Source organism: Falco biarmicus, chromosome 6, assembly GCF_023638135.1.
Source record: "Falco biarmicus isolate bFalBia1 chromosome 6, bFalBia1.pri, whole genome shotgun sequence".
Taxonomy (NCBI): domain Eukaryota; kingdom Metazoa; phylum Chordata; class Aves; order Falconiformes; family Falconidae; genus Falco; species Falco biarmicus.
In genome coordinates, this window is record NC_079293.1 from 54,327,443 (window position 1) to 54,348,608 (window position 21,166).

General features: G+C 42.2%; 1 protein-coding gene across 9 annotated transcripts in view; it reads right to left on the minus strand.

Moving 5' to 3' along the window:
• EYA4 (EYA transcriptional coactivator and phosphatase 4) overlaps positions 1 to 15,990 on the minus strand; it is a 158,100-nt gene extending 142,110 nt beyond the window's left edge. For 3 of the 9 annotated variants that reach the window (XM_056344606.1, XM_056344607.1, XM_056344603.1), the window contains exon 1: positions 13,646 to 14,471. The gene's annotated coding sequence lies outside the window, so the exon portion shown is untranslated. Of the gene's footprint in view, positions 1 to 13,645; positions 14,474 to 15,553 lie in introns of those variants that run through there. The other 6 variants (XM_056344609.1, XM_056344602.1, XM_056344605.1 and 3 more) reach the window with 5 other exon arrangements.
• Positions 15,991 to 21,166: the final 5,176 nt, after the last annotated feature.

Below are 21,166 nucleotides of genomic sequence, written 5' to 3' on the forward strand. Positions count from 1 at the left end.
ACCGTAACAGACAGACCCATATTCGTGTTTCTTTTCATATTGATCATGATCTTAATCAACGCACACTGGAATCAACAGATGGATGTCACGTTTTTCCTTAAAAATTTAAGAGTATCAATATTTTAAATACATCCTGACCATGTAAGTCCAACATAATTTTACTGTTAAAAATTCTCTGTGACTCACCCACAATATGTGTGTTGTGTCCCAAAATTCAGGTGGATATATCCACTGGAATGCATCATTAAATATGCCACTTGTATTAGTCGTCTTCTAAAAAACACGGTCCTTCACAAATTTTTAAACTTACTCTACTGAATTGCAAGACAAAGACAAGCTTGTTTTAATCTTTGCAGAAATACGCAATGCGTTAAATATATCCTTTGCACGAACATGCTGAATTATAGTAGTTTCTAGGGCTCTGTTTTTCATCTTCACACTGCTTCAAAATTCGAATACTCTTACTGGAGCTTTTTAAAATAAAATTCAGAATTAATACTTTATCCATGTTCTACCTATCAACAGATAAATTCTGCTACATTTTGAGCCTAGTTAAAGCAGCTGATTATAACCAACTGCTAACACAATGATTTTTATAATGGTAGTTATGCCAATTGCACTTAGACCAAATCCTTTAGGGTTTAGTTTTATAAATTTGTAAAAGAGGAGAAAAACCATTAGAGAAGTCAGTGATTTAAATAAGACCAACATTACTCCCTAATAAAGATATAAAATTAAAGGATAATAGTAACCTCGTGCTGTTTTATGAGGCAGTAATCCAGTTACCAATTCAACCTTGTAGTTTATTCCATCAAGAGAACCAGATTAAAAACAGAGGGAGGGAGGGCACTCTTATCCCTATTATATTGCAAGTGTTTCTAACTGGGTTTAAATATTTTTAAAACTGTTGTTAAAAGTCTTCAACTCACAGACAAGCCAGAATGAAGAAAAATGCCTGTTTCTGCTCTTGATCCAGTCCTCACAGATGTGGCTTTAAAACTGATGAAGTGTTTTATGCTCTCAGATAAAAATTTTACCTTTCTAAGAAATGTCTTAATTAGGAGGAATCCTGACTTTCCTCATCAACAAATGCATTTAAATCTAATGTTTTATTTATTTATTTTTATCTGGGGGAATAAAACACTTCATCAAATTTAAACTGCAACTTCCAGGACTCGGCCATGAGGAGAAACATGTGTTTCCTCCCAGAGATATACCCGTAGGTTCAAAAAAAAACCACACCCCACAACAACCTACTTGAGGATCTGCTCCATACTGCTTTGTAAATGACTGAAAATGTAAGACAGGAAGGACATGATGCCTTCCCTCACAATGATTTCTTCAGAAAATGAAGATTGGAACAAATAAACTGACTGAGGCAGCTTCACTTTCTGTAGGATGACTAATAACATCCTGTCCTGCAGCTTTCACAATCTCAAGACAGAATGTGAAGCTTGGGGATCCACAGGTAAAAAACAGCCTTAAAGCACTTAATGTTTTCCAAGAGTATTTCAGAGGCTGTTTCAGGCCCTCCAATCAGCCACATGGAGAGGTGGAGCTCCAAGAATAATCCATCATCTGGAAGAAGGGTTTAGCCATCAGGCAAAAATTTTCCTCCCTTTCACTTCAACCCAAAAACTTAGAAAGAAATTCCTCTCTTTGGTCCACTAGGAGTTCATTTTCTTAAATGAAATTATGGGAGGGTGGTCCTCTGTTTTCACCACAACAATTTTTTTCATTATAAGCCCCTTGAGCACATTGTCAGGTTCTTTTTATTCCATCTCATCTGAAGAGCAGTTACGTCTACTGCAGTTGTATCATGGTGATGCTCTGGTAGTATAATACAGGAGCTGCAGCATCCCAGTCAAATTTACGATATTGTTTTTTACATTTTGAAATGTGCCCATAAGAAGCCCAGAGAATAAACAGAACGGACGCTGCTGTGGTTAACACAATTGAATCATAGCCACATAGGAGAAGTAATTTCTATCACAGCCACAGGTTCAGAGTCAAAACATTAAGTGAGAAGTGATCACAAGTAGAGCAATTTCTCATTTTCTGGTGCTCTGCTTCAAAACACTGTGACAGAAGAAGTACTCAGTGCTTGGAACTGCAACTGATTGTATGCAGGATGTGCAGCAGTAAGGTGCCAACAAATGAGGACAGGCGCCAGGGCCAGGACTCCCCCAGCCTCAACAGAACATCAGGAGAGTGAAGCACAATTTAGGCACTGCCAACGGTTATGCAAGGCAGGTAATGAGAAAATTAATTGCTCTAGGCCCAAGTGCAAGGAACTAGTGCATATGCACTGCAGTCTCACTAAATCGGATTATTTCATGCTAGTTATTTGATGAAACTCACTTATTTGAAGGAACAGAAGAGCGGGTACATGCAGTAACAAAAAGGTACCGTCCAACATTCAGTCATTTCTTACTTCGGATTCTTCCAGTTGTCTGCATGCATATCACATGCAGTCTGATGTGAAAAAGATAAAATATAACCTAAATTAAAAGAAAAAAAAATGCTGATTTGTTAGATTTTCAGCTTAGCCTGTATCTACAGCCCCAAACTATATTTTGGACAGTAAAAACATACGGCTTTGTCTGACCCCAACAGTATCGTATTTGAAAAAGAAGAAAGATCCATGCCCCAGGTGAGGAAGGAGATTGATGCGCTTTATAACCTAGCTTTCTTCAAAACTCAAGTGAAACTATTAGCAGGCAAGTCAATAAGAAAAACATAGTAATTTAACACTTTTAAAAAAAAATTATAATCACAGGCCTTTGCAGAAACTGAAGATCACTGTGCTTTGTTAAAAAAAGAAAACTCAGCTCAACATAATCTCAGAAAAGCTATTGCTAGATATATTTCTAACTAATTTTAGAACTAATTTATATATATTTATATCAACCAATTTTTAGCTTCTTTGGCTTTTGTGTTTTCTTGAAAGGAGTGTCAACCCCAATAAAAACAATTTGTCTTCAGAGGAAAAACCAATAAGAAACTATCTTTACCTAATTTCAAGGAAGAGCAAATGACTAACAAATTTTAAATAACATAAACATAATAAACATAATAAAAAAGGCAAGAAAGCCATAGTGTCAAGTATGACCTTGTCAGGGACAGGTACTGCTTTCCTGAGAAAAACTGGCCAGTGGAGAGAAATACACAAAATTGCTATATTTATTTTAGCTCTCAAACTTTTTTTGTTTTGTTTTTTTTTCATTTCTTTTAGTCAGAATGATTTCTGCAGGAACTAGAAGCGGCTTGGGAATCTTGCATGCGTATTTAGGCTTTGCTGAGATAACTGGTCAACCTCCTGATATCAAGACAGGTGAAATGAGCCTCCTGAAAAAAACATATTGTATTATGGAAACAAATCTTGCTCCACAGACTAGAGATTTAAGGGGAGTATGGAATACCCGTCTTTCCCTTCTTTCTCTTCTAATAGGTTTTTTTTTTCCCCTCAGGCCCTCATCTCTAGAGTGTTAGATATGGTTCTCTTTGGATCAGTTTAGTTTCAGCCCAATTTTAGCTTGTTCAGGATGAGAATTTTACTCTTAGAGAAGTTTTAGAGCTTTCTGGAACCCTTTGTAGCACATCCAGGACCCACTTCTCCATCTGTCAGTGACCTCCAAAACACTAAGCTCCTTCCTTACCCAGACCCTCGTCCCACAGGCCTGAGGCGAGCCCACCACGCCGCCCACCCCCCGCAGCCCACTCCAGCTCTGGGCACCTCCAGCAGCCCCTGGTAGAGGGACGTGACCTTCGCTGGGTGCTGTGCTCTGCGGGGCACCTGCCCACAGCAACCTGCATTTGCAGGTGGGTTGCTTAAATAGAAAAGATACACTATTCCTTATTTTGAATTAGCGGAATTTCATACAACTGGCGCAACTTTTGTAGGCTTCTGAGGACAGATGACTTTCCTGCGTACTGCAACCACGTGCACTGCCCTGCCACTCATTTGCAGGGAAGGAGTACAGGAGGAATTTCCAGAATATGCTGAAAAGCCAACGGACCCAGCCAGCTTCCTCTATAAACAACAGCCCTCGCTTTCACATCAAATATGTGGGTGTCTGTGTACCAGCTATTTGGAGGGAGCTGTGTAGGGCACCCTTCAGGGCCCCCTCAGCATTCTCATCCCAGCACATTATCCGGCACGAATGTGCATAAGAACATGCGTATATCTAAACTCGGTATACAGTATACATTCTAATGCTCATAGAAACTAAGCTTCTGAAATGAGTAAGTTCCAAGGTGCAATGTCAGACCCTATTAGCACAAAAAAAACCCCAAACCAAAACAAAACAAAATAGGAATTAAAAATAAAATCCTGGTATTCTATCATCAGGACACTGATAACCCCGAGGCTCTGATTCACAGAAGATTCAGGGTCTTAGTATCATCCCTACTCTTCCTACCACTCCCAACCCATACCTGTGCAACAAATACGAAGGATTAGCTTTAAGAATTTCAGAGTACACAATTATAAACTCAGCAATTCCTCCTTTATCCTAACATTGCACAATACACCGTGAAATTGCTGAGATTGAAACCAGAGCCGTGAATCCACTGATGCTTGAGGGCTTCCCAATGGTGAGAGACCTCTTCACTCACACTTAGATAAGGCATGCAGCTACACAGACCTCTTCCGACTCATTCCTGATTAATCAATTACAGATTATTCCAACCAGGAATAAATAAAACAAATGCTGTTCCAGGCCTGGATTTATAAATAAATCTGATCTAGAATCTCACTGTGTTCCCCTAAAAATCAAGGGAAATTGATTTGCACAAAAAATTAAATGCAGTGTTTTCAAACCCATGATTGATCAAACCCACACATTCCTTACCAAAAAGATGGTTCCCAGGGGGGAAAAAAAGTAATGCAAAGATGCCACAGGTGGAAGCATACTGTTTTAGAATTTTTATAAAAAATTTAGTTTGTTTTTCCTACTAGCAGGCCATTTCAATGGTTTGAAGAACTAAATTTTTTTAGGAGGAAGGATTTTTTTTTTTACTACACAGCATATTTTGGTTAATTTCTGAGACACTTTCCTTCTCCTTTTTGTAGAAAACAGCTGAAAACAAACCAAATAAAACATTTCAGTTCTTTATAAACAAGCCACTGAAAAGAGAAAGAAAAAGGCTATGCTTTGTTAGCCAGCATATTTAAAGAGACACTGTCAACTTGAAAATATTATTTATTTCCTCTCCCCAAAAGACATATCAAATTTACTTTCTATACATTAAATATATATATATATCACCTTGTGACACAATAATAGCATAAGGTAGCAACAAAGGTTATTTCTAAAGCAGAAACCCTGCTTATAATTTCAGAATTTAGGAGAACCTAAAAATGAGCACACCCTCCAGGTAAACGCAAACAGCAGTTTTACAAGACTGGACAAATTAAGCCAAAGAATCCAATCAAGTGTTAAAATGAAAGCCATGACAGCACAGTATCTATACATCCTGTTTGGTTTAAAAAGCCATGCCACATTTTGAAGACTGCATTCATCAGTATGAGTATGCAATGATAGTTACTGAATAAGTTCAAATACTCACTAAGATTCCTAGAAGCATCCCAAAGAAAGAGGAAGCTCGCAGCTTGCCCACCCTTTTCAGCTGTCAGCGTCACTGCCCACCCCTGGCCAGCAGCTGCCACTCCTGTTACTGCAAGTGTTTCACATACAGTTCTTCAATGGAACACTTTGAAATGCCAGGAAGAAATACAAGAGTAAAGCCACCAAAAATAAACATGGGTACTTTGGTTCTGGTTTGGTAGGAGAAAGGCAACCTTTTTCTTAATCAAAGTTGACGGTAACGCCTGAATATCGCATTTGAGAAAGTGTTCCATTCCCAAGGAATTACTGAACAATGGGAAACAAAAAATGTGAACACAAAACTGTCCCAAAATAAGGAACTCCTGCTGGTTCCTTACACACAGCCCAGGCAGTTTCTGATGGAATGGAAGGACAATTATTACTCATCAAACCTAACACTGCTGCATTGCGGCCATCAAGTTAAACTGAAACCATCAACATACAACAAATTAAAAGTAGCAAAATTCCTATGTGCCACATCTGTCCAGCACAAACAAAACTTTAAAACCCAGATTAGAATTGCTGTGTAGTCTACATTTTTTATGCTGATGATCCTCACGAGCTCTCTGCACTCATTTTGGTTCCCAGCCCATCAGCAGTCCCCATACGCAACTGAAATGCTGTGACATCCATGGAACAGCTCACCATTTTACAGGCAAGTCTTTTACTAAGAGCCAGCACTAAGTGTGCAACATGAAGAAATTGTGAAAAACAGGTATTCCCAGATTTTAATTATAACTGCTGGAACAATGGAGCCTTTACCAGATCTCCTTTCCCCCATTTAGGTATTTATTAGCCATGGTCAAATTATGCTACCTTCTCCTTTAGTAAACCAAAATCTGCTTATTCCCTGGAAGACATGTTTTCTAATTGTTTAATTACTCCTCTGGTCTTACACCTGAAACTTCTCCAAATTTTCAAGCTTCCTTTCCAAAGCTAAAAGAGGGCACAGCTTTCCATTAGTAGCTGTACCCATATTATCTACACAGGTAATGTAACCTCTCTTACTCTACCTATACTTTGTTTAAATTACTACTCCTTTTTTTGGCTACAATACCATCCTGATCATTTGCTATAGCTTCCAATTGCTTTTTTAAATAATTAAACCATAGGCTTATAGTGGAGCACATAGTGTTTGCTTGCTTTCCATTTGCTGAACGAGCCAGACTACTCTTAGCAATCTGCTCTGTTCATTATTTACTCTTCCCTCAGTCTTTGTAGTAGCAGTACTGTGGACATTACAGCCTAACAACAGAAGTACAAGAAAGTTTGTAAGAAGAAAGATCTCTTTTATTAGGTCAGCAATTGATCTAATCAAAGGTATATACTTCTTGTAGAACTCACTGATCTTTGTGTCATAGGTAAAATAATAAATAGTTTTTGATTTGATGAACAGCCCCTGAAAATCTCTTTGTAATAGTCCTCTTTACAGGCTCATTAACAAGTATTTTTGAAATCTATGCTTTAATTTGCTGTTTAGTCCATTTCATTTGTGCCAAGCTGAATTTGTATCCTTCAAGTTTATTAACCAAAAAGTCACATCAACTCCAAACCCTTACAGACCTTTATTACAACACTACTCTTATCTCTAGAAATCTAGAAATTGTACTCACATCAAAAAGAGTATCACTAGTTTGGCATGTTCGAGTGTTCCTAAATGCATGATGTGGTATAACATGCGTATTTCAGTGTTATATGGGAACAACATGTAAAAGGCATTTGGAATGTCACAGCATGTAAGTTAATACTTTGTGACAGTTGAGACTAATAAAAAATAGTTGCCATAAACTAAGCACTTGTCTACAGTGACAGCTAAGTAATGGCCACTTTTGAGAAATCATTCTACTTCTTTCCCCAGGAACAGTGGTGAAAGAACACAGGCTGTCACAAGCGCTGCAGCCCCTGGCGATGGCATGCTCCTCCTGGTGCAGTTGCTCTCTGCCTGCCCGCTGTGAGCCCAGCTTTTGGACAGCGGTGCACAGACCTGGAAAAGTTCTGTTGTGTAGTATCACATCTGAACTCCTGCCTTCCTTTCAGAACGTCATAGCTGTCCCCTCCAAAGGCACCATAACTTTCCCTATTGTTATTCTCTGTGCATATATCTGCAAATTATATGGAGTCACTTTAGTTTTAGTTAAAAAAAACATCAACAAAACCTCTTGGTTAAAGATCAAGGGATCATCTTTGTAGACAAGGTTTTTGTTCTGAAAAATTCCACCTATCCCGCAGACTTGACCCTGCACTTCAGTTAACAGAGGTGGCAGATTAGGTAACGGAGACTGTGGTTCCGCAGCTATTTCTGCAGCGCCAGTGCCAGGCTCAGCAGCACGAGTGCTGCCACTCATTCCGACCTTTGCCTCATTGCCAGCACAGCTGTTTGTGAACCACAGCAAGGAACAGATCCAGCTTAAACGAGTGGCTGGCAGAGGAGGGGTAAAGGGCTGCTTAAGAAGCACTGCCACCAAACGTGAAACCGTAGCCTCGCGCTCTTCCGTCCTCTGCCACAAAAAACGGATGGACATAGGAACTTCAGTTATGGTTGGTCACATCATCGAGTCACATGCAGATTACTGCTGTTACTGCTTATGTGAACCAATACCCCTAGCAAATGATGTAAAAACAGAGCAAAATGATGGACCTCTTCCTTGCAGACCTTACAATCAAACTGCTGCAGGCTTAGTCCTGATTTGACAGCAACTCTAAAGCTGCAGTTCCAAGCCTGGACTTTCTTCAATGCAGATCTAAGCAAGGCCTCAAAGACCTGGGTGGTTTCACAACTATCAAGCAGTAATTCCTTCCATTTCATTTGTCTTAAGTCAAAAATCTGACTGCTCAGCTACCCCTGGGAGAAATTAGGCTATCATTTAATCAGAAAATTGGAGAACAATCTGACTCATGCCTAACTAGCTACTAGAACTTACTAGCAAACACACGGGCTAGCCATTTTAGCCGAAAGATCTTACTGCAGGTGACTCCCAGCCATATTGCTGCACATTGAGCTCAGCACTTGGGTGGTGCTTTGAACACAAAAATTGCTTCTCTGAAGGAGCAATCAACCGAATCAAATTAATATGAACATTACACCAGCTCCTTCTAGCACACCAGATTAGAATAAACATAAAAATAGGTGGCTGAGTGGAAAAGTAATCTTTCCACTTGGAAAACCTACCACAGTTCCAAATCTTGCCTTGGGGTAACGTGGAAATTTTATTTTGGAGACCCTTTCCCAGAATATAATTATTGCATTTGTAAAAGCTCTCTACCATTCAGCCCTATTAGTTTCCAGGCTCCCTAGTTCTCTGCATTAAGAAGACCAGAACAGGAACATTAGGTTGAATCTGAGTTGTATTGCTAGAACTTGGCAGACAAAATGTGCATAATCTGCCTAAGCTGTGCCTGGTTTTGTGAAACCGTGTCTATGCTGGGACACTCAGGAGAGCTGGGAGAAAGACCTCATATACAGTGTGACATCAGGATGCACAAATCAGCATGTACAGAGGCTGGGCTAGCTGCTCTCACTTGGGAATAAGGTGAACTTCATTTTCTGTGATTCTCTGGGAATATACTACAGCGAGTAAAAAGGAACATCCAGGTGACATTTAACATGGTAAACAGACTTTACACCCTTCATTGAATAGGCTTGGCATTCACAAAATGTCCCCGAGTAAACGCAAACTGACTATTCATTTCTATGAGCAACAAAGTTGCCTGAAAGGAATTAAAAGAATGCAGTCAATTAACAATATTTCTATCTGCATCCTTTTTGGGACTACAGTTACTGTAAAAGGTGTTTCTGTGACCATTTATAAAATGCTGTAAAAAATACAAAGATATGTTCTAACACAAGAATATGAAAATGTCTTAAAATGGAAGAAAATATGAAAAGTTGATTTGGACATTTATACTTAACACTCCTTTGCTTTTTCTAAGTATTGCAGGATCACTCCTCTGTGCACATGATCTCACACACATAAAGTATACTACAATACTCCCCCAGAAAAACAGACTGCACTAAGAATAGAGGACTAGATACTAATCTGGTATAATGTGAGACCACTCTAGTAATTTCAACATTCCCACTCCAATTTGCAACAGCTAAGGATCTGGCACAAAACATGAAGTTAAGTTTCCAATTACCTCATGCACCAGCATTGATTTCAATAGTTATATACACATAGCCATACAGGAGAATTATTTGAAAAGTTGCAAACTCAGCTCTGTATTCCTTTTAATTTTGTGGTCTAAAGCAGACCCTCCATGGTATTTTAATATAGGGGTTTGTGGTTTAATTATATATGTGTCAAGAGCAGAACACTTACTTGCTGCATCTACGCAATTAAAAAAAAAAGGCAGCAGTTATTCTTGACACTGCTGACAGCATCAACTTATGCTGGGTCATGTCACAATAGTAATAAATGTTAATGTTGCCAGAAAATCTAGTGCATATTAACCTGAATATGTAAGCAAAAAGTTATCACCTATATGAAAATTAGTCTTCTGTATGTGAATTTTTTGCAGGTTGTCTTGGGAGGTCTTTTTGCAACATACTGCTCGAGATTAGTCAAATTGTATAGTCCAGCCACAACAGGAGGCAATCCTGGTGGTAAAGACAGTATTCAGTCAGCCCAGACAGACTGCGTCCTTCGGAGACATTACATCCAACTAAACAGCCCTACACAGTCCTGCAACATTACTCACTGCACTGTGTTTCTACGGACAGCTGTTTCATGAAAAAAAAACATGATTTTATTTATTTTTTTGATTCTAGGAAAAGGACACAGACCTCCAAAGGAATTTAGGCACAGATAACCTCCAAAATCCTTCTTTTCAAATCTATGGTAATTGCAGTCTAAATCAGTTTAGTGTCTAGTACCTGAGCCTAATAGCTTAAGACCAAATATACACTAGTCTCACTGGTATATGGACCCCCCAGAGTTCCGAAGATTATCACTCCTCATTATAATCTTCCCTTATCATGAAGAAATTTTAAACAAATTGAAAATAAAATGCTTAAACTTTAGTACTCCTCAGACAGCCATTAGCATTTGACATTTTGCTCAAAAGTCTGACAACTAGCCTATAAACAGTCCTGTGAGTGAGACTGCCCAGTGATGCATTTTGATATAGGATAATCAATCATCAAAGTAATTTTACTGTTTAACATTAAAGCAAAAGGCAGGCCAGCTATTCGACACATTTCTGGGGCTTAGAGACAAAAAGAAGAAACTGCTTTAAAATAGTTTTCACCAAGGTCCTCTATTACAGGCATCCAAAAAGCAATCCTTCTGGCAGCATTACAATCTGCAATGTGTAAAACTAAAAATGTAAATTTCACTGCCTTTTCAAATAAATTTTATTCTTTACTTGACAGATAAGCACTCTTCCTATCTGAGCTTTCACACTGCAAAGTGCATCCAAGTTCCTTTAAGCACTTCTGATTTAATGACAGATTTAATAACATTGCAACACAGATATGTGGACTTGGCCAAAAGAAAAAATTTCATGAAAATCTGATTTCTGTACAGCAACTTCTAAAGTGTCACCTAATACATACAAGTAAAGCAGAAAGTTTTAAATGTATATTGTAAAGCCTGGGGCTTTGATAGGTAGAACATCTCCTGACTTTGAAAGACCATTAAGATGATTTATTTTTAATAACCATTTTTGTTTACATTTTAAAAGAGTAGCAGTTTATGCCTTCAGTAGAATCATGCCCTGAAATCTCAGGGGTGATTAAAGGGCCATGCCAAAGCTGAAAGGTTTCAAATATCAAACTATACTATTATGTCAGGGCTAGCAAGATCAATTAGCATTTTTCAATGACAGAAAAGGTTAAGTTGGACATACATTTACACAATATTTAAATCCAAAAAAGAAAAATAGCACATATTAAGTTTACTTATAAGCCTCTCAATCGATGACCAAATACCAATGCTCTTCTTCCACTTGCACAACATAAATACTGCGTTTCTAACACAAAATGGCAAGAGTCTAGATACGTTAGAGAGCAGAAATGACATTGGCTTCTCAAGTACAAAGTAAAAATCAAAGACATCTTAGTGTTTCTGCTACCAGACTTGGTTTAGTGCTAAACTTTCAAAAAGCTTTAAAAATACTCGACCAACTTGACAGATGTCTGTTAGTCTGATGCCCCTGTGTTCGCATACTTCTTGCAAACCCTAACAATACTAAAAATTAATGATAATGAACAAATAAACCTATTCCTATGTTCAACTAAAAGACAAACAGAAAATTACCATACAACAAAAAGCCCCATAAATTAAAAATATTAATCTATAAACTAACTCATCTTAAATCTGGAAAAAAGCAGGCGTACACCTTCTGCAATTAAAAGCCATACAGAAACATGCACACCAGGAAGCAAGGGAACTAACATTCCAGTTCTTAGTGTCAGAAGAATACTCACTGGAAATACAGGTATGTTTAGAAGTTAATTCACCACCTGTTAATGCAAGCATCGCCACAGTAAACATAGCTTGAACAAAGTACCAGGTTATGATATCAAATAAACTCAGGGTAAGCGCACAATATAAGTGCAAGAGATGAAGAAAACCTAAGGAAGAAGCACACTGTGTTAGTGATTTAGGTTGCAATTGCATTATTTTGAGTAAAAGCAAAGCAGGATTACTTTTGTTCAATGATATATTTCAAAACATCTTTTTTTTAAAGCCCCTGTCTCTATTTATTTCTTCAAGGAGTGATTTGAAATATTTACTACCAAACAGTACCTAATTTTAGGTTTTAAGTGCTTTAACAGCTCTATGAAATATGATCAGCAGCTGCAATATAGAAGTATGCTGAATAAACTCTCCTTATAAAAAAGGAGACCTGTTTTACCCTGAGTTCATAAAATTGCTGCTTTCAAGAAAGCAAAAGATAACACAGAAAAAATTAGTAGTTGTGTCCTAGAGTACTTGACAGAAATTCCAGGAATTTCCTTCTTCTTTCTGTATTAACCTTTGTATTTAAGAGGAAGAAACAGTTTAAAATTTAACACTGGTGAATTGCACTGACCATCGTGCAATACCACCAGGTCATCAAGGAAAGAGACAGGTACCTTTCCCATACCAAATGCTAATGTTTAATATTGATTAATTCTAGGACTGAAAGGTAAAAGTTGCATAAAGTTCAAAGAGTAGATCTCAAAAGCTTGCATCAGAGGCTAAAAATATGCAACAGGATACTATCTACAGCTCTATTTCTAGTTGCCTTGTTTGAAACATTTTAACTGGCAACTGCAATGAACTGGGAATGCACCCGTTTTCTACTCATTAAATTCCTTGTTTGGAATTTATCTATCCCATTGGCATTATCCATAGAGCAGAATAAATTTCTATTGCAATGTGTTGTGAAGCCACTAATAAACACAAATTCAGCAAGAGTAACCTTCAACTAAATTTATTAGCAGTACAACCATATACACATAACAATTTATAACTGCACACCAATTATCTGAACAAAGATAAATAAAGCATTAGTCAATATAGTCCTCTTTATTTTTTATTAATTTTGATCGAAGAACGTTTGGTAACATCAATGCCAGAATTTTCAAAAGCGAGCAAGAAGAGCTGTTTCAGACGTAATGCAGCTAAGGTTAGATGTCAAACATACAGGAAGAATCACAGGGAAGAGAGAGAAATGTCAATCTGCACTTCCACTTTACTCGCAGTATGATACCCATTGTAGGTATGCAAACATTTGTTATTCGGCAGCATTTTCAGAAGTACTAGGAGAAAAAGTCAAACCCACAGTAATTATAGGCACTTCTCTTTTGAGCGTCAAGGAAATGAAACAATGATACAACCTGAGCCGTAATGCAAAACACACTCTTCAAATAACCACTGAGGTCAGACCGAAGGAAAAAAAAATATTTACCATACAGAAAAAAAGCTTGTTTTGTACACTTTGCTCTAACTCTGCACTGTCGGTTAGTTTAATCTTAGATCCGCTTTCTAGTCTCAGCAAGTGAAGCACGTAAAACCGAAGTCAGAAAAGCGAAAATACTGGTTTCTTACTGTTCCAGCATGACTTCATGCTTAAACCCGCATCGGCCAAGGCGCTCCCTTGTCTGGTACGGCGTGCCTCCCGGAATTTTTGGAAATACCAGCTACTTCACACCGCCACTAGCGAGATAACCGTGTCCCTCCGTGGGCTCCGCTTTAAATCCTGCCCGCGGGATAACGGGAAGGCAGCGCCGTACCTACTTGGCTCTTAGCGGCATTTTCATAAATGTAAATGAAACTTTAGATGCCAACTCGCGATTGGCAGCGGCGCTGCCCCGGGATCCCGCTCCCGCTGCTCGCGGCTGCCCCGCCGGTGGGTGCCGGGCGGCGGCCCCGGGGCACCCCCCGCCGCTCGGGCACGGCGCGGGGCCCCCGCGGCTCGGGCACCGCCGCTGCCGGAGCCCAGTGAAACCCGGCCGGCGGTTCTGCGCCGGTATCTGATTTTGGAAGCGTCTGTAATGACAGCCGGAGAGGCAAATTAATGGCCAGCAGCCCACTGGGTTTGAACACGGAGAATCCTGTTACCGCCTCACGGATCAAGTACGCGCGCACACACACACACACACACACACACACACACACACTCACTCACAGGCTGCCCCACGTGGAAACGCTTTCAAACCAAAACAGAAGACCCCGCAACCGCCGCCGGGACCCCCGCGCCGGGGCTTTCCCGTGCCTCGGTCCGCCGGCGGCAGCGGGGACCCGCGGCGGGGGCGGGGGCGAGGTGGGACAACCCGAAAACGCACCGTTTTGTCTTTAAACCGCAAGAAAAACAAGCCGGGGCGGGGGAGGGGAAGGGCAGGAGGGATCCCTCCGGGAGAGGAAACGGCGAGGAACAAAAACAACGGGTAGCTCTATCCCCGCTCCTCTCGACCGCCGGGAAAGCGGCTGCACCAGCCCCGGTGGCTGGCGGCCGGCAGGCAGCCTGCCCCGTCCGCCGGCACCGCAAACGCCGCCGCCCGCGGCGCTCCGCCCCGGGGAAGGCAGCCCGGGGGACCTCGGGCGCTGCCGCCGGCTGGGGCATAGCGGGGCCCGAGGGCGGGCGGGGAACCGACCTCCTCCGCCGCTGCCGCCGCCGCCTGCGCTGGCGGATCCCGGCCGAGCTGCGGGGCGGCCCGCGCTGCCCAAACCCTTGCCTCGCTGGCAGAAACGGGTGTTCCGGGAAGGGGTTCGCTACCACCCCTGCGTGTATTCGTGCCGCTCCGCCCGGAGGGGCTCCCCACCGCCAGAAAACTTGTTTTCCCCCAGCGTCCGGTACAGCCGCCGCCGGCCTCGGCGCCCGCTCCAGCCCCGGCCCACACAAGCGCGGGCGGGCGGCTCGGCAACCCGCCGGCAGGCAGAGCCCTCCCGCCCGGCCTGCCCCCGCCTCGCCCCGGCGGGCCGGCATCCCCCGGCTGCTCGCGGGGCGCACCCGGGCCCCCCATTTCCGCCGCTGCGGGGTGGGCGGGAGGCGCAAGCGGGGAACAATGCGACGGCAGCCGGCAGGGCTTGCGCCTGTCTCGGGGCTGACCCCAGCAGCTACGGCAACAGCCAGTCGAAGAGGAGTGAGGGCAAAACGGCAGCGACCGTACACCTGGAGAGAGCCATAAAGTCCCGCTGGCCGGGCAAAAAGTCACCCCGTCCGCACCGGGGACCGGGGGGGGTTTCCAGCTAAACTCGCGTGGGGCCCGGGGCGAAAGACCGTCTCTGCCCCGCGACGGACGGCTCCGCTGCTCCTTGCCATCACGTTTGTTTTACAGCAACTGGTTTTTTGGTCATCGGACCAAGAAGAGAACAATACTAAATACACCCTGAACACAAGCGCACGCACACACCCATCTCGCGGACACATGCACATGCGGCGGGGAAGCGGCTTCCCCCACCTCCGGGCAGAAGGGATGGGAGGGAGGCTCGGGGACGGGGGACTCAGACACTCACCTTCTTGCTGCCGGGATATGCCGCTACCTTTATTTTAGGTCTGCTCCTTATTTATTTATTCTCGTACCTTCTCCGAGACGAGGTTCCCCTTTTGCACTGTTCCTCTGGCAAAAACAGGACATCCCCTCCACAAGTCCCGTCCCCCCCCGCCGTCGTCGCCCCCCTCCTTTCTCCACACACAAATAAAGCGCAACTCGGAGGAAAACGGGAGGGGAGCCTCAGGGCGGGGGGGATAGATGGAGGAGGAGGCTGGTACGGGAGAAGCCAAACACTCCCCGCACTTCAGCGAGTGCGACTAGTTGCGCCTCACGCACAGGCACGGAGAAAGTTTCCCTGACAAGGGACGGGGCTTTGCTAAGCAAAGGTAACCCCCTGCCGCCCAGAAAGGTCGTCCCGGGAGCGGGGGCGAGGGGCGCAGGGGCCAGCGCTGCCCCGGGGCGCCGCTTTGCACTTGTGCCGGGAGGGGCTGCGCCCGGTGCCGGCCGATGCTCGGCGCGGGAGCCCGGTGCCCCGCTGCCCGCCCGCCGCCCCGCTCAACACGCCTGCGCTGCCGCCGCCGGGCCCCGGCACCGCGGCGGCACGGCCCGCCGCCCCCCGCACGCACCTCCGAGGTGTCCCGGCCCCGCGGCCGGGGCCTGGCGCCTTCACCACCGCGGCTCCCTGGCAGCTGCCGCCAGCAGCGGTGGGAGCGACGGAGAGGGCCCCGAAGGGCACGGGTCGCGCGTCAGCCCCTGGCTGACTCACGCTGATCCGTCGAGTACGAGTAGCAGAGCCCACACTTCACTACTGCACTTTTTCCTTTTGTTTCGTATACAACAAACCAAGCCTATAAACCGTTCCTGACCTTTTGGGATGGCTGGGAGCATATGAGTAATCAATTACGATGAAGCACCGTATGGCAGGACCTGTCGCTGTACCCTTTTGCAGGATGCATTTGTCTCCCCCTCAAGCTGGTCAGTGTGGATGGAGACCAAATCCTTTCCTGCTTTGAAACGGAACACTCTTTTCTGCTGGAAATTCAGCAGCTGTGTTTGGTCCTGTTTGCTGCCCAGTGTGGGGAAGTAAAAGAAAATCCCTCATTTCTGAGTCACGTTTCATATTCTTACCCTTCACCTCATATTATCTCCTGAGTGGATTGGGTGGCTCTTGCTCAACCAGCTCCATCACCTTCTTTCTATCAACTTAACTTCACTCTCCAAGGCTGCAAGTCAAAAATTCAAAGAAGGCAAAAGTTAGACCCTATAGCTGGAGAGAGGTGCGAGAGAACAGTCTTGGTTTTCAGAAGTACTGAATGTCAGAAGCTTTTGAGGTCAGCAAGTCACATGAAATGATGAAAAGTACAGACTGGGGAAAACTCCTTCCTACCTACCTTCTGTTTGCTTACTTTGCATCCAGTGATACCATTTAAAGCAAAACTTTACTCAAGCTGTGTCCACCTTTGAATTTCATAATATGCAGTCAATGAATTGTACTAAAATGGTCATCTTTCTCCTAAATAATTTCAAACTTTAAATGACTGAATCTTCATGAAAACAAGTCTATAAAACACCTGTATTTGCTGTCTTAGGAGAGTCGCCACTCAGAAAGAGAACAGACTTGGAAAGCTTTTTTTGATCTACAGAAATACAGCTAGAAAAGCACTTAAACTAAAAAAGCCCCCCAAAGCCAGCCTTCCAATTGACATAGTGTAGGACAAGCCAGAAATACGAAGTGCATTTTGAAACTGAGAGTTTAGAGAGTAACCAGCATGGGGGGAAACTCAGATTTGCAGGAATAATTACGATTGACAACCCTGCTGCAGAGTAACAGTCGTGACTAACGCCAGCACCCATCTTGCTAACAGGCTCCTTCCATAGGGGAATGTACTAACAACTCCTTCCTTTCGAGAGGACTTTTGTGAGCGGCAGCAGTCTAACATCGGTACACGAACACAATAATGAATGTTTTCTGAAGCCTGGTTTCCTTCCACTTTACCTCAATGAAGCAAATTCCTGTTATAGGGAACAGTCCCCTAGTAACATCGGTTGTTTTAATAGACATGTCATTTTAAAGCAAGGTCGTACCATCTGTTGCACCCTCTCTTAAAATGTAAGGTGCAGCTGACTTGAAAAGATTATGTATGATCTTGTTCAGTGTAACATGTTTCATTGCCATTGAGGAGGCATGGGAGATTTGCTGTTACATGGTACGGACCCGAGGTAAGTGTCCCATTAAGGTGCCTGGCCTTGCTGTCATTGAACAGCATTGCTATTTTGCTATTGGTTTTGGTGACAGTGGGCAAGGTCTAATGAGCATTTGGCCTGGGTCACATGTACCGAAAGAAGTCCTACAGAAACAGATCTCATGACCAAACAGTAGTTTTTTCACAGTGATTTATTGTAAACGCGACTTTCACAGGTAGGAACTAAATGACGATTTGCGTCAAATGGGTGTCTTTGGATTGAAGTAAATTCCAGTGAGCTCAGTGGAAGTGATTTCAGAAGGTGGCAAATCCAAAATCTGGTATAATATACTGAGCCATATAAATGACTCTGTGTGACCATATAGAGTCCTGCCTGGAGAAGGTCATGCTAGAAATAGTCCTAAGAGCCCAAGGAAGGGCTGTAGGGTCCACTTTTACACAAGAATAGAAGAATAATACCTTATCCATTTAAAGGAACAGGGGAATGTAAGTAGGCAGGATGTAATTATCTAGATGGGTATTAGGCCAGACACTCCTACACTTGTAAAAACTACCATAGGGTATTTAATGACCTCAAGTACTTGTTATCCTTTGTTTTACCTCTTCATATAAAGACAACATTTATGATCATATACTTTATGCTGGTTCAATACGGAGTCAGCTGAAGAATGTTGCCCTGCACAGATACCAATTCATATGGTAATGGAATTTCCTTGGAGATCTCAAATGCAAATACTATAGACCCAACCGTATCTACCTTGTGAAATCTAATGAGATTACAACCATAAGTAGTACGGTTCCAGACGATCATGTTTGCATATGTAACTACAAACAAAATGGGCTTTAGAACCTTTATAAATAATTTTGAAATTAAACCAATATACTTCTACATGGCATCTCAGTGACAAAAAAGGTTTGTTGTTGTAATACTTACTTGATCTGTGCAAATCTAATGACAGACAATCACTATTTTGGCTATGTATCTTTATTATGATTTATTGAAGTGCCTACCATATGCCACATCCAGCTTAGGTACCTGTTGTAAATTTTGTTTAATATAAGCAGGGCTTTAAAATATGGTTTCTTATTTACAGGTTCAAGTATGAAATCCAAAAGTGTATTAATTAGGCAAAGTCTGTTGATCTGTATACCTAAGGTTATTATTGGTGCTTCATGGCTTTATAGTCATAAAAAGAAAGAATGAATGAGGGTTCCTTTACCCTGGTTATCAGATTTCAGGTTTAAAAAGAAGGTGACCCACCCTTTTCAGTAATTCGACATGCAGGGTTCAGCTGTGGGTTCAAAAACAGGTTACAACTGGCTAGTCGTTGTGATCATGAAATGCCAGCTGTGCCTTTAAATATGTTATATAACTTTTTTTTAAATGTTTCAGTTTTCAAGCATACCATCATTTCAGTGTTATTTAGATTTCCATATTTTTTTAATCCAAATAAATCTGACCTCAATCATAAGGTTCCGTGGCTCCAAATAGCTGAGCTTTTATAATATTTTATTTTGAGTGCCTACGTTCAATACTTCATTGCATAGATATGTGCTGTGGATAGTGCCAAATACGGTGCCAGGGGTGTCCTCAATTATCTTCAGTGCTTACCAGGAGAGGGCTCTGTTCTGCATCCCATACACGGGCAAAAGCCCCACTGAAATCGGTGCAAATTTTGTCTTTAAAGCTTGCTTGAAAAGCAGCTGGCTAAGTGCAAAGGAAAACCTGCATTTTTCAGCTGGCTGTGCAGGCAGAATGAGGTGTGCTTGGTAATTTTAATTTGCGTCCTGCAATTATACCAGGATTCTTTTTTTCCTTCCTGGGAGAGACCCACTCTGCTTCCAGCAAGACCTTCATGTTTCATGGAGGTTTCATCAAGTTTCATTTAAGTAATACATGGAGCCTACCCAGAGAAAATGCTGGGCCACACTTTTTTTTTGATGAACCACGTGTTCCTTTTCACTGTGGGATACAAAAACTGTGTCTGCACTGATCAGGGCTAGCAGACTGATCTGTGAGCTTACTTCTTGGCATGGTTTTGCTCTCACAAGTTAGCCTTCTCCTAAAAAACGCCCTGGTGTTATTTAGGGTGTGGTATGGGCCAAGGACTGTTCCTGGTGCTTTGTCTGGTCCAGCCATCCTGTGCTGGAGAGTATGAGAGCTGATAATGAGAGTTTCAGCCTTACGGAAACTGCTCTGGCAGATGGCCTCAGGGCAGAGGAGCAACCTCCAGAGCATTTCCTAGTGCAGATGCAGCCTGAAAGTCACTCTTAGAGCTGTTCCAGAGACAACATTGGGTCAGGTTTTTGTGGAGGTGGGAGAGATGTCATGGCTGGTGTTACCTCACCTCCAGAGCCTCTGTCACTGGGGGAGGGCTGAGGGTGTGCCCCACAGCATCCGTGTTTATTCTGGCCATAGAACCTTGTTTCAGATTTCATTTCATCACAAATAAAATAAAGAGCATTCCATGGATGACTTATAAAAATGTGAACATTTTAATCTGTTTCATTAAACATTAGTTCTGCTGCTTAGTGTAATTCCCTTGTATTTGATTTTTAATCAGTTTCATATTAAATGTAGTTTCCTCACTTTCTGATTACTTCTAGGAATTTCAGCCATCTTTTAAGACTTTTGTCTGCTTGTTTATATCCATTTACAACCACTCTTCAACAGAATAACTTTGAGATGGCTGCCATGCTATTTCTATAAATCTATTTAAAGCATCCTCAAATTCCGTAAAACCTAGCATATTGAAAATAGGTTTTGGCTGCATGTACAGATAGCATAAATGAAAGACATGATACAATCATTTTACTGTCACTGATCAGAAATGGTCTGTGTAAGGGAGCACTTGTGTTTATTAGTCAGTTATCAGTCATGTTGAGGTTTCCAGCAAAACCAATGGCGAAGCATTCATCAGTGTCATCGTCAGCAGGACTGAGGTTGTTATGCAATAAACTCAGATACAGATTCATGCCAAGAACTTTTTACTACACTGCAACTTCGTAGCATTGCTGTATTGCATTATAATATAATAACACGCATTTGGTAAAGAATAATTGGCCACAAACTTTTTCACATCTTTTATAGAAGTAAAAATGTCACTTCCAAATGACGCCACAAATGACAGTATTACTGTTACGCTAAAAATAACTTTGTTTCTTCCAGAAGCATGATTGAATTTGATTCTCCTACTAGTAAAAGATTAAATGAAGCTCAGGCAATTTCACTCATTTATTTGCAGGTGGTATGCAATAGAGGAAGGAAACACAGAAAAACTATAAAATGAAAAGCAGGGATTCCAAAAAATTATGTCAAAGAGTGTTTTCAGAAAACCTGTTTTATTTCAAAGTACAAGTTCCTTTCTCCTGTTAAAATGTTCTATTCAAAGACTTTAGACATTTCTGAACTTGTAAACTACAGCTTGGAA